Raw genomic sequence first — 6,611 nt, forward strand, 5'->3', positions numbered from 1 at the left:
AAATTTGCTGACTTGACTTGATGAACTAGACAAATAGCTTCAAAATCACAACTTACCAAATCCAACATGAAAAGAAATAGTAAATCTGAATGACATTTTAGACAAACTGCATCTAAAACTTTTCCACAAGGGAAATTCCAAATTCCAATGGATTCATTTAAAAATCCTTGTAAACACTTTGAGAAAGAAATTATACAAATCCTCCCCAAACTCTCTTAGATGATATTTCCCAGATTGTTACATGAGGCCAGTGTAGTGTGATGCCACACTATGACAAGAATAACACAAAAAAGGAAATTTACAAGCCAGTGCATCTCATAAACTCAGTAGTACCAGTCCTAAAATTATTAATTAATAAGAGAATGTCCAGATGATGATTGAAGCGGGTGGGGACATAGAGTAGATAGAGCAAGATGGCCAATCAGTTGATAATATTTGTAGCTGACAAGTACAAAAAGGTTCACTAAAGTCTTTACTTTTGTGTGTAACCAAAATTGAAAGTTTCCGGAGGTAGGAGTTCAGTGGTAGAGCAAATGCTTAATTCATAAGGACCTGGGTTCAATACAAGTATCACAAAAAAACTCCCCTACCAAAATACATAAAGAACACATTCATTAAGCACATTTTTATTTAGAGGCCAAAGAAGAAAGCTGTAGAGCAGAAATATTATTTTTGTGTGAGGTAAGGAAAAATATATGACAGTAATATCATTTACACACATACATCTATACCCATAAGTTATGGTTTGGACGCAAATGTCCCCTGAAGTCCCGTGTGTTCAAGATTTGGGTCCTGATGAAATTTATAAGAAGAGATTGGATCATGATGGTACTCATCTAATGATTAAATTAATCCATCAGCAGATTTATAATTTGATGACATTGTTGGAAAGTAGTGGAAACAAGGAGGTGAGGCCTAGTTGGAGGAAGTTACGTCACTGAGGGTGTGCCTGTGAAGGGTATATCTTGCCCCTGGTTTCTTCTTCTATCTCTGCTTCTTGGCTGCCATGCTTCTCTACTATGATAGTCCAGAACTGCCACACACAATGCAATGTAACCAGCCAGCCATGGACCAAAAACTCTGAAACCATGAGCCCAAATTACTCTTTCCTCAGGCATTTTGTCACAACAATGGAAAACCTGACTCATACAGATGGGATTATATCTATAATGAGCACAATTAGAAAATACCATCCACAAACCAAAAACTATAGGTGTTAGAGGAGGAAATGGAAGCTAGATTCCCAAGAAAGTCCAACAATTTTCTTTGCTATACTGTTTGCGTTCTTTGCCCCATATATATGAACATACAAACTCAGATCATAGGAAAGTTGCCATGAAGAACCAGAAAATCACCTGTATTAGTTATTTTTGTATTTCTGAGACCAAATACCTGAAAGAAACAATTTGAGGAAAGGTTTATTTTGGCTGTTTCAGAGAGTTATAATCCATCATGGTAGCACAAGATGGTGGGAGCATGTGGTCGAGGCTTGTTCACATAGTGTAGACCAGAAAGCAGAAAGGGCAGGCCAAGGGCAAGTATAACCTTCAAAACCATTCCCCTAGTCATCTATGACTGCCAGCCAAGTTCCACCTTCTAAAGGTTCCACAGCCTTCAGAATAGCAGCAAAAGCTGGTGGCCATGTATTCTAAACATGAACCTGTGGGGAATATTTCAGATTTAACTCATAACACCACCCCACTCTCCAAGCCTCTGTCAGATAATTTTAATTAACAGTAGCCTCTTTAGAATAACTATGAATAATACCATCTTGAGTAAAAAACCACTAGCCTTAGAAAGGCCTAATAAAAGTTCTTAATGCTAAAGTCCCAGAAATCTTGGTGCATATGTTCATGTAAGGGTGGGGTGCCTGGTGTATGTGGAAATCAAAGAACAACCTCAGGTGTCTGTCCTCACCTTGCATGAGGCCGGGTGTCTTCTTCTTCACTACTGTATATACCAACCTAGCTGGCCCAAGATCTTTTGGGAAATTTTCTATGTCCCATATCAGAGTAGGAGTGCTGGCATACCAGGTGCACGTTACCCTGTCAGGCTTTTACATGGGTTCTGAGAATCCAAACTTAGATGCTGACAAGCAAACACTTTACACACTGATCCATCTCTCAAGCCACAAGTTCCAGGAATCTTGACTGAGGAGCCAAACTGATTTCTTTTAGGGAAAATGTGAATCACATTGATCATGTTGCTCTTTCTACTGTGGCTGCCAAAGATGCTTGTCATCAAAATGTTTAGCTAAGCTTATGTGACATAAGACCAGAGGTGTATCTTCATATCAACTTTGTCTATAGTCTCTCTAAACTTCTATAATTCTTTTTTTAAATGTATTTATTTTTTTATGTGTATGAGTGTATTTCCTGCATGTGTGTAAGTGCACCTGTGTTGGACAGTGTCTGCAGAAGTCAGAAGACAGCTTTGGATCCCCTGGAACTGGAGATATGAATGGTTGTTAGCCACCAGGTGGGTGCTGGAACTCGAACCCAGGTCCTCTGTAAGAGCAGTTAGTTCTCTTAACCACTGAGCCACCCCTCCAGCCCAATGTCTATAATTCTTTTTTTTACAGTGAAAAACTTTACTGTGAAATCTTAAGCATTACAAAACTCAGAATCTCTAAATGGTAGAGCAAGGAACAAAGATATGCTTAGCAACTCTTACTGTTTTTAGAAAATTAGTAAGATTTAAGTTTGACAGTGATAGTAATCTTTATTTCAGCAATTTGCTCTCTCTCTGTTTGGTGGTACTAGGAATCAAATTCAGATAGACAAGTGCTGTACAACTGAGGTATACCCTCTGCCTGCAAACTTTGATACGGCCTTGTTTTATCCTTTATCAGGTTGGTCATTAAGAATTCTATTTGTAATAATATAATGTGTGATAGTGGCAATTACATGAAATAATCTGAACAAGGCTTTTACAAGATTAAAACATTTTTTCACTATGGTAAAACGCTGATCCTATAATCAATACATTGTCCTAATCTACTTAGATTACTAGATTTTTCTAGAGTAGTAGACAAACATATGGCCTTTCCATCCTATCCTTCTCTATCCTTGCCTTTTTCTTATTCAAATTCTTGTGATAAGATTCTGCCATAACTGCCATCAGGGAAATGCTTTTATCCAGAAAATGTAGATCTGTTACTATTAGAACTAGCAGAAAGTCCTTGACATGAAAAATCTATGTTTAGAATCCTGAGGATGGGTCTCATTAGAAAACTGTTGTACAGGGGCTTGCCGTAAAAACTACTCCCAAGAATTTATGAGCTTCAAGGTGATTGTGTCTTTTTGGAGCTATAGCACATGAAGAACTCACAGATGTTACATAGACTATGAGTAAAGGTTATGGCAGAAAACGAGCTTTTGATTAATATGGGGAAAGACAGTATAAAAATATTTACAAAGGAAAACAAGTTGGGAATAAAGGAACAGACAAGATAATTGGGCTTTAATCATAACCAGCCCCCCTCGAGCTCCCAAAACCTTTGGTTTCTTCTCCTTCTGCTCTTGCTTGTGTTTCTTCTGTTGTTCTTCCCAGGTCTGGAGACCAGGCTGTTTGTAAGTTTTCTTGTGGAAACTTTATTTACAGGTTCATTAAGAGAATTCTTTTCTTTAGATTGCCCCCATGGTTTCAGCTCTCCTTTATATGGCTCATAGGTGGGATGAGACAAACTTGCTTTGAGATCAAATACTGGTTTCTTCCTACAGCCTGGAGTCTTTGTTGCTACCGTTGTCAACTTGAATGGGATAACAACAGCAGAAGAATTCTGCTCAGTGAGGCATTCCCAGATATGCTCACATGTGGAGACTTTCTGGCTGGAGTCTTGGTCAGTGGGGGCTTATGCTCATTATCTTTAGTAGCAGCTGAAAACCTGACATTCATTTGAGGTGCTGACAGCACAGAGTGCCAGACCAATCCAGATCCCTTCAGACACACAGCAGTCTGACTCTCAGGACCATGGGACTGGCCTCAGTGAGTGCCACTGGCTGGTAGGAGTACCAGGTATAGAGACTTCCTCTTGGTGGAACTGGAGTCACTAACCCTCCTTTTTTAGCTGAGTTGCTTCTTTAGTTCATAAAGTGAGCTATCTTCTTTAAAGTGCTTCTTTTTTCTCACAACATATTCATCAGTGGATTCCATTTTCTTAAAATGAGCCCCATGAAGCCTCTTAAAGTTTGGTGTAGTGGCTGCAGTTCTTTTATTGTTCCCAAGTTTGGAAAGCCCATCTGTGCACAGAGATCTTTTGTCCGAAAGTGCCTTTGAATTTTCATTGTCATTTACTTTGCTTTTTTCTGAGGAAACTGAACTCTCATATCCTCGCTCTGGTCTGGCAGAGACGAAGCTTTTGTAGATGTTCTGCAATCTTGGTTTTCCTGCTTTTCCTGATTCTGTAAAGCAGTAGGATCACTTATTTTTATCTCTGAATGATCCTCCTGGGAGTTTCAGATCCCATGGGCTGTCTTGTGCCTCCTTCTCGTTTTGGTAACACGACCAACTGGTTCCCTCTCAGCTTGGTCGTCACTGTTAATTTGTATCTCAGTCTCTTCAGAGGAGAACACAAGTTTGATTTTCAGAAGTAGCGCCTTTGTTTGGGGCGGGACCTGGTGAGCGTTTGAGATGGCGGTCAACTCCCTGCGCCTCCGCTCATGGCTTGGGAAGCAGTCCTTGAGCACTGAGTTTGGTGACGCTAAGGAATTGACTGACGCACCTACTTTTTCTTTTGCTACCTCCAGGGAGTGGGACACCCAGGTGTCCTCACCACGAGCCCTCCCCGCCTCCCGCTGCAGCCAGAGAGGCTTATGGTGTTCCAATGCACACGCCTTGCTCGCCTACACTGCACCTGGCCTGGGACCTGTTGGGGACCCCCGGGGCAGTGGTCTTCTCCAGTGAGTGGGCTGAGGGTAGCCAGAGGGGAAAGCTGGGTAGCCGGGAGGAGGGGCATTCCGGGTTTGTCTTTCGCTAGCTGGTGAGGGAAAGGGTCCAAAGATCTTTTATTCTGTAGTTCCTGTGAAGTTCCTGTTGGCTTCCATCTCTATTCCACCCATGCTGCTCTGGCTGCCTTGAGAGGACACTTCTGCCTTTCTAGAAAGACTGCATATGCCACTTTTCTTCCAACCACAGCCACGTGGAAAACCAGTCTCACGTGCTACAACTGACTTCATAGAAAAGGATGTTTTGCGATAAATAAAGCTGCACCTTGAACTTCTGATCTTCTTGCCTTAGCCCCCTTGGCATCTTGGTTTCATGCTTCTTTCGCATCAAGTTTGTCTTGTCCAGTAAATCTGTTTCAAATGAATCATCTTCCTTTCATTTGCAAAATGATTTCTTCCCAATTAAGCAAACTGCAGCAGAAGACCCAAACCAGTTTTGTTTTTTTTTTCTTCCTGGAGAAGTCAGCAGACAACTACCCTCTCAGGGCTTCTCTCTGTTGAATTTGCCAAGTCCTGAGTTCAGAATTTTGAGATCAGTATAGAAGCACCTAAGGTCAGGAAAATAGTCATCCCGTGTGCTAAGATTCCTCACACGCTCCACGCACTCAGTCTCTTGGAGCCGTTGCGCGGCCTGCTGCCGGGGCACGCCTCATCCCGCCATCTTCCTTCTATAATTCTTTAACTAATCGTCTTTTTAAATTTTGATGTGGGGAAAAAAAGTGAGAAACAAGTTATCTTAGACTCCTTCATTTTCTGTTTTGCTTTGAAAAGCGATTGTGGGTGGGGTAGAAGTGTCCAAGTCTTCAGAGCTCAAGATGGCTGAATTTGAAAATATGTTTCCTGTGTCCTCACTGATGGGTTGTTTCTCCCCTGAATTAGGAATTTCTTTTCCATAATTTTTGTCCTAAGGTAATAATCACAGATATATGTGGAGATTTAGCTGCAGTGATCTTGAACACAATTTTGTGCCTAATATTAAAAGTAATCTGGGTATCCAGCATTGAAGATTAGGAAAATATATTATGGAGGAATGGCAGAGAGCCATTAAAAGAAACACTCTAGGGCCTGTGACATGGCTCGACATGGCTCAGCAAGTGAATGGCACCTATTACCAAGTCTGATGACCTGAGTTAAATTCCCAAGACCCATATAGTGGAAGGAGAGAACTGCCTCTTCTGAGTCATCCTCTGACCTCCACAAGCACATGCAGGTGCCCCCCCACCTCTACACACAACTGTGATTTTTATAAAAAGTAACACTGCAAAGGACTAAAAGAAGCTCAGGTGGGGTGGAGGCATAGCTCAGTATCACAGTGCTTGCCTAGCATGTACAAGGCCCTTGGTACAAGGTACCGAGGCACCACAAAAAAAAGACAAAGGTACAGGAAAGTTTGGGTGCAATGGTACCCATCTACTATTCTGGATGCTCAAGAGGATGAGGCAGGAAGATCACTGGAGCCCAGGACCTTGCAGCTAGCCTGGGCAACATAGTGAGATCTTGAAATAAAGAAGCTTAGGAGGCACAGCAACTAAAGAGTATAGACCTTGTCTAGGTGTTAATTTGAATGGATTTTTTAAAAATGAGCTGTGTGATGGCTAAGTGGGTAAAGACACTTTCCTCCAAGCTTGATGTTCTGAGTTGGATCTCTGGGACCCACATGGTGGA

At 41.5% G+C, this 6,611-nt stretch overlaps 1 pseudogene; it reads right to left on the reverse strand.

Annotated features, from left to right (window-relative positions):
- Positions 1-215: 215 nt before the first annotated feature.
- On the reverse strand, positions 216-4,957 carry LOC103741685 (annotated as a pseudogene).
- Positions 4,958-6,611: the final 1,654 nt, after the last annotated feature.

Source organism: Nannospalax galili, unplaced genomic scaffold, assembly GCF_000622305.1.
Source record: "Nannospalax galili isolate Female #2095 unplaced genomic scaffold, S.galili_v1.0 scaffold741, whole genome shotgun sequence".
Lineage (NCBI taxonomy): Eukaryota > Metazoa > Chordata > Mammalia > Rodentia > Spalacidae > Nannospalax > Nannospalax galili.